The 7,046-nt window shown below is 35.4% G+C and overlaps 1 long non-coding RNA gene across 1 annotated transcript; it reads right to left on the bottom strand.

Moving 5' to 3' along the window:
• Positions 1–1,694: 1,694 nt before the first annotated feature.
• LOC135971661 (uncharacterized) lies at positions 1,695–6,819 on the bottom strand. Its single transcript, XR_010587912.1, has 2 exons — positions 6,460–6,819; positions 1,695–1,933 (listed from the first exon to the last, which is right to left on the bottom strand). It is a non-coding gene; the product is annotated as an uncharacterized lncRNA (long non-coding RNA).
• Between the last annotated feature and the right edge of the window lie 227 nt (positions 6,820–7,046).

Below are 7,046 nucleotides of genomic sequence, written 5' to 3'. Positions count from 1 at the left end.
CAACAATTTACAAAATAAAATATTGTTTTAAAGTATGTTTTATCATTGGGATGCAAGAGTGATTTAATATCAGGAATTTGTAAGTGAAATCACTCCACTAGCAGACTTAAGAGAAAAATTTCAAGTGATGTATAAAAAGCATTAGATAAATTGTTTTACTAGACTAAAAATAAAAAGAAACTTATTTAAAAAACTTATAGCAAAATATTTTATAAGAGAGAAATGCATTTCCCTGTCTAATTTAGAGTAGTATCATGAGCTACGAAAGATCTTGAATTTCGGTCTACTTACAAAGCAACGTTTAACCTGGCACAGTTTCATGGAAATTGATTTTAAAAAAAAATGAGATTCTTAGATCAGATACAGGGAACTGTACTAGTTGTAGTACAGCAAACACTATGAGCATTAGCATTTTGTGTCATTTATCCTTTTACCCAAGTTCTACCGGGGCAACTAACTGGGCCTTGATGGAAGTTTCCACATGCAATGGGCTATGTTATAGGGAAAGAAACCTGAAATTAGGAAGCCAAGGTTTTTATAATATTCAGTAACTATGTTTGTACTTTACTGCAGCATGAGATGACATCTGTAGTATCCAAGACAATAAGAATGTCTGCCCTTTACTTTGGAGGAACATACGATCTCTATATTCTATGGCCGTATGCAAGGAAACTCAACTTTTGCTCCCCAAAGAATCACTACCTCTAATTTCCAACGCTGTTTGCATTATAAACATTCTTTAAAAATAGTTATAAATAAAACAATCACAGTCCCTTCATAAGGCATTCAGAAATGAGAGACTTATAGAGAATGGTCTTTCATCAATATCCACTCCTTGGTCCTACACTGCCTCGGCCTCTGGCTAATTTTCCTGTAAGTACTTCATTCTGCTGGCTACTCTGATTAATCTCACTAACAGAAACTGAAAACAAATCTATTCAATTTGTCTCATATGGCATCTAATTAAGGCTACTATTAGACTCCAAACAGCAGAAAGAGGCCAATGTGCAGTATTGAACTCAACCATATCTCCAGGGTTCTGGATGCAAGCAGCTGAGGGGAACCCTTAGGGCATTCCTCCTTAATTTTTTAATTGATCTTTCCACTTGCTCTGATGCATTAATTTCATTAGCTATTGCACAGACACTGTCTTGACTCCAAAGTTGTAAGTCCAGGACAATTTTATCATCCATAATAATCTTGGTCAGCGAGCAGAGGCTGACCTGAATGCCTTCTGGGGCTGAGTTGGTTTTATTGATCATTTCAGCTAATGTCAGGGATAAATTTCAAACCACTTTTTCTAATGGGACCATTCCCATTTAGGTCATTTATTAACTCCCCTGCATAAACAAAGGTAATCTCATTTTGGAGACATTTTTTGGCCTACATCTGAGAACTGCATAATCTATAATGAAGTTTCCTTCTGTAGCTCAAAGTCTTTTGTGATTATTCATATGGTATAAGACACCAAGATTTTTGAAAGAAAGGCACATTGCAAGTTAATGCTTGGCTTTCACACAAAAAGCAAAGTTCCTGAGAGTTCATAGGTGACCCTGGAAAGAAAATACAATTTACAATTGTGTTCTCCCTGAATGACTTATAGCAATCACAGGTTAATGGTCCCCCAAGAATGGCCTGCTGGCCACTGGTTGGCCAGATCTAGTTCTTGTTTTTAAAGTAACTACCCAAGTACACTCGGTCCAACCTGCCTTGTTTATTCATACCACCATCTAGGTGGCATTCATCTGCCTCATAAAATTATTGAGCAGTGGCTATGGGATATGGTACAGGAGAAACATCCAGAGGTGTTGAAATACATTTTTTTTTCTCAGTAATTTGGAGCTTCCTTGTCTCAGCAGACACTAGTAAATTGCCTCTTCAGTGGTGATGGAGGGCATAGTCAGCATTGTGAGGACAATGACTTCTCCTTTGCCTGTATAAGGGAGAAAGAGAAATAACCGAAGTTATCATTGGTCATTTTGTTTTAATGCTTCTCTGTCTGTCCAACCTTAGTAGCCTACAGTACTGTGAAGAATCTTTATACTCCTACCACCAGTACCACTAGTTGGGTGATGACATACAGTATTGGATTCATGTCCTCCGTCTGGGTCCATTGTGTTGCCCATACAACTTCAGAGCAGGGAAATTGGCATATTTCCACTAGTGTTTCTGCTGTTGTGTTATGAGTAATAGTGTCTTGCTCTTATTTGTTGTGTCTCAGTTCATCTACTACTTGCTATATAGAGCTTTAAGTTCCTCCCATGTACAATGAGAAACAGAGAGAGAGGGAAAGATTAAGAGCAAGAAGGAAAGGGTAAAAAATAGAAAAAACCAATAGAAACTATACAGTTCTTATGATGAAATACAAGTTTATGTGATATAGCACATAACATTTTCAGTCTTTTGCAGTTAGTAGAAGACTATCCTACTAAATGTCATAGTGAACATCTGGAAGCTTTCATTTTGACATACGAATTTCTTCTGTATTGATCAATATGCATATAAATGGTTTATTTGTCCCACCTACTTAATTCGGGGAAGCCTGTTATTTTTATTTCTAGTTGCTTCCAAATCTTCAAATCTTGGATTTGTCAAAACAACACTGTATTTCCAAAAATTTAACAGATCTATGCTTAAGGAACTTGCCCAGCTGAGAAATTAAAATAAAAAAATTAATACTTAACCAATAATTTACCCTTCAGACCATATTTTTTTGTCCCTCCCAGACCATATTAATTCATTTGGTCCCTGATGTGTGTCAGAATCAAGGCTTTATCAGAGGATTGTCTCAATGCCCAAACAATCTAGGCAAGAAAGGAAGTTTAGAGTCAGTTATGCTAATGGTGACATGACATGCAACAATGGCATGCATACAACCTGAACCTAACAATTTCATTATTTCTTTTGTTTCAGGCAAAATTTTATCCATTATTAAGCCATATATGTTTTGCAAATTGCTTTAGAGTAGGTAAATTGTCTATTGTGGGAACAGAATTTAGTGATGTCTTTTGTAATATTGGGGAAAATCTCAAGCTGACATGGAAGGCAGCAATGCTTTTATGTTTAACCAAAATATAAACATAACTCTGCACTGAAAAACATAAATATTTTCCCTGATATTAAATATAGAGTAGACACAATTAATATGCATTAAATATATACATAAATGTATACATACATTAAATAATATACATAAATATATGTTAAATATAGAGTAGAAAGAATTCTCACAGAGTACAGCGTTTGAAGTTTGACAAAAATGAATACTCTAAAATAAGAAACTTGAAGAAACTTCAATTTACTTTCCAACGTTTCAAGGAAACACTCTCAGTTAAGAATATATATTGTAGCTGGCTGGAAGCTTGCCTCATTGATTGCTGTAGGTTCCTGCGAGAAAAACACTCGGGTTGGTGACAGTAGTGTCAGGCTCCAAGTGGGGGCTTATGAAAACTTTTCTCCTTCCCCAAACATCATTTGAATACCAGAATAAGTCTGACCTTTATGGTTACAAAGTTTGCTTTTGCAGGTGTATAGTGATGAATGGCACGTAGGTTTGCAGAGCCAGACATCTATGAAGTGTGCCAAAACTTACTATCATAGTCATTTAAAGACTTGATGTCAAGAACCTAAGTCACCCTGAAGCTAGATAAGAACAAAAGTGTTTAATACGATGAGAGGAATGTTCAAGTATTTATTATTCCTTTTCGTAATTTAGGTAAATTGAAAATAATTAAATTTCTCTTCATCAAGAATTTTGGGAATTCATTTTCATTGTCTATGAAAGAAGAGAATGGATAATCTTTAAGATCTACTCCTGCTATAAAACCTAAACATATGTATGACTCAAATGACTTAACGCTATTATTATGGAATTATTTTACTGTATTACAATACAGTTTTTTTTAGAGGTTCTTAAAATGAATAAAATAATTTTACCAATTTTTGGTAACACCTACTGGGTACTTATTGCATACTGTCTTCTACCTAGACACATTATTATTTATTATATTAATAAATATCCAGTAGAATATTCCCATTCTCATTTTATAGATTAGGGACCTAAAACTGAGAGACATAAAAAAAATTTTGCTATGACATTGCTATTATGTGCTGAATCTGAGCCATTGTTTGATTCCAGACTCCCTGGATATTAACTAGTATGCATACAATTCTCTTGCTAAATGAACTCTGTTGCTGTGCTTTTAAAATAACTTAATCTATTTTTGTAATTTTCTGTTTTTAACCTACTATATTGAAGATTAATGCATTTAAGTATACATACACATGTATAGGTAAACACATATACATACATATATACACACATAGTCACAGATATGCATACATATACATATGTGTCACATAGTCACACATATGTAAAACACATATGTGTGTGTCCATATATGTTGATGTTTACATACATATGTACACACATACATACATTTACAATTGTGTATAAATTCATTCATTCTATTTAGTTTAGGAAAAGTAGGTAGCTGCTTGCTTATGAGACTCTTAGGCTAAATAAACTTTATTTTTAAGCTCTAAAATGTATAATCAGAGTATGAAGTTAAAACAAGCAGAACAAATGGCAACTGAGAAGACATTTGTACTTATATCTTCACAACTGTACTCCAGTGTGTGAAGTTTTAGAACTCTTTCATTTAAATAGATGTCATATTGTTATGGACAACAGAGTTCGTGGGAAATCATCTTCTAAAATAAACTTTGGAAAAGCGTTTGGTCATGGCATAAAAAGAAACGATTTGGGAAATTATGTTCACTTTCAATAGTTTAACCTCAAGATATTAAGAAGATATTATGGATTACACTGTAGTAGGATAAATGGAGTATCAGACACTTTTATATCAGTGATATTCTAAATATAGGTATGAATCATTTCTTAAATCTAGGAGCTTAACAATAATGAGATTTTTCCTGAATGTACTTTAAAATTGTATATGAAAAATAAATTTAAACATTTGAAAAACTTAATAAATCTAATGGCATTGCAAAAAGAACATAGCCTACCTTATAGAAGTTTCTTTGAAGAGACAAATTTCACTTTCTCATCTAGTTAAAAAGGGCGTTCATCACTATTTGACACACAGATACTGTTGAAATAAATGTACTTCTAAAGAACTTGATACCTAGTTCAATTTCCTCCTGACAGTAGCTTACAAGTTATTTTCCTGGTAACTTTTGTGAGTCGACAGATAGCATTGTAGAAGTGCTAATTGACAGACACATTCCCCAAGTGACAGATGGTAACACCGACCCAGTTGGCAGAGTGCAGTAATGTTAACAGTAGAAATGAGAAACAAGCACATCAGGGGTCCCTGTTTTACACCCAGACACCGGTGCGTGGGTGCGCCGCGCGCGCACACACACTCACACTACATTGAACTCCATATAAAAACTTATGTAATTTAAGCCAAATATCTCCCTGAGACATAAAGTTAAAGGGCGTTAGAACATAATATTCCAGAGTGTTCCCTAAAAGAAATAGCATCTCATAATGGCCTCCAAGATACGATTTTAGGGTAATAGAAATTGTTCTGACAACAATTTCACAAAACTTACAGAAACCTTATAAACACGGTTAATGTATACGTATTTTTTTCTTTTTTTTTCTTTTTTCCTTTTTTTCTTTTCTTTTCTTTTTTTTTTTTTTTTTTTTTTTTTTTTTTTTTTTTTTTTTTTTAAGACGGAGTCTTGCTCCGTCGCCCAGGCTGGAGTGCAGTGGCGAGATCTCGGCTCACTTCAACCTCCGCCTCCTGGGTTCACGCCATTCTCCTGACTCAGCCACCCGAGGAGCTGCGATTACAGGCGCCCGACACCGCACCTGGATAATTTTTGTATTTTTAGTAGAGACAGGGTTTCACCGTGTTGGTCAGGCTAGTTCAGACTCTTGACTTTGTGATCCGCCTGCCTCTGCCTCCTAAAGTGCTGGGATTACAGGCGTGAGCCACCGCGCCCGGCCAATGTATATGCAACTTTTCTCAGTCATCTTAATTCACTAAAACTCTCCCAGGATAGAGAATAAAAAGTTCTGTGCACTATATGATTTTTAAATAAATGCATTATGACTAATTTAAAACCCATTTTCAGATTTTGTGAGTCTTAGTGGTATAGAAAATCAAGAGATTAAGGTTTTATATATGAAATCAGGTTATTTACTTAAATATAGCTATCAGTATTCATAAAATGGAACCCAATTGGTGTGTTGTACATTACACTATTTTTAAGACTTCATTTTAAAATGTACAGGCTTTAATAAGTCAGCAGAAAAGTTGGAACTTGTGAAGAAGACAAGAGTCATATAGAAAGTCGGAAGACAGGAAAAATTGTAACAGGGGACCTGTTTTAAAAATCACCCACTTTCTTTTTCTTTCTTTCCTCCCCTCCTAGCTCTTCACTCCTTCCCTCTATAGACACCAGCCTCCAGCAATCCATGCTCACCTAATTGTGCTCTTGCTTCAGAAATTCCAGCGGCTAATCTTGAAACATACCAAGCAAGGAGCCCCTGAGGAATCTTCCGTAGGGAGAGTAGCAAACGGTTTGTCTGCCATCTCCAGGCTGAAGTCAAGAAAATGCCAGTCAGATCCCCAGTCCGGCGATTACCCAAGATAGGCATCAGAACAACACACACAGCCCTGCATCCTGCACCACCCCCGCATGCTTTCCATACAGAGTTTCCTTTTAAAAATTCTACAGTAAATTTTAAAATTTAATGGTACTTTAGGATGCTAGTTCACCATGTTCTCAGTTTGCTGGCTCTCTGATTAAAGGCTGCTTTTCTTCCTAACAACCCCTACCTCTTGTGTTTGGAATTTGAGTGACCAGCAGCCAAACCTGGTTCCGGTTACAAAATGAGCGTCAAGACTTCCTCCAGTACTCACATTCCGTTCCAGAAAAATTTTAAACTCTTCTATGTCATTTTATGAACTGGACTACAGACTCAAGTTGGCTTGAATTTTATATAATGAATCCAAGAATAATTTGCATAATATGCCAACTTATTTCAAGCAGATGAATGTATTAATAAC

Source organism: Macaca fascicularis, chromosome 7, assembly GCF_037993035.2.
Source record: "Macaca fascicularis isolate 582-1 chromosome 7, T2T-MFA8v1.1".
Classification (NCBI taxonomy): domain Eukaryota; kingdom Metazoa; phylum Chordata; class Mammalia; order Primates; family Cercopithecidae; genus Macaca; species Macaca fascicularis.
The sequence above is the reverse complement of the archived record's forward strand: the minus strand, read 5'-3'. Positions and strand labels throughout refer to the sequence as shown.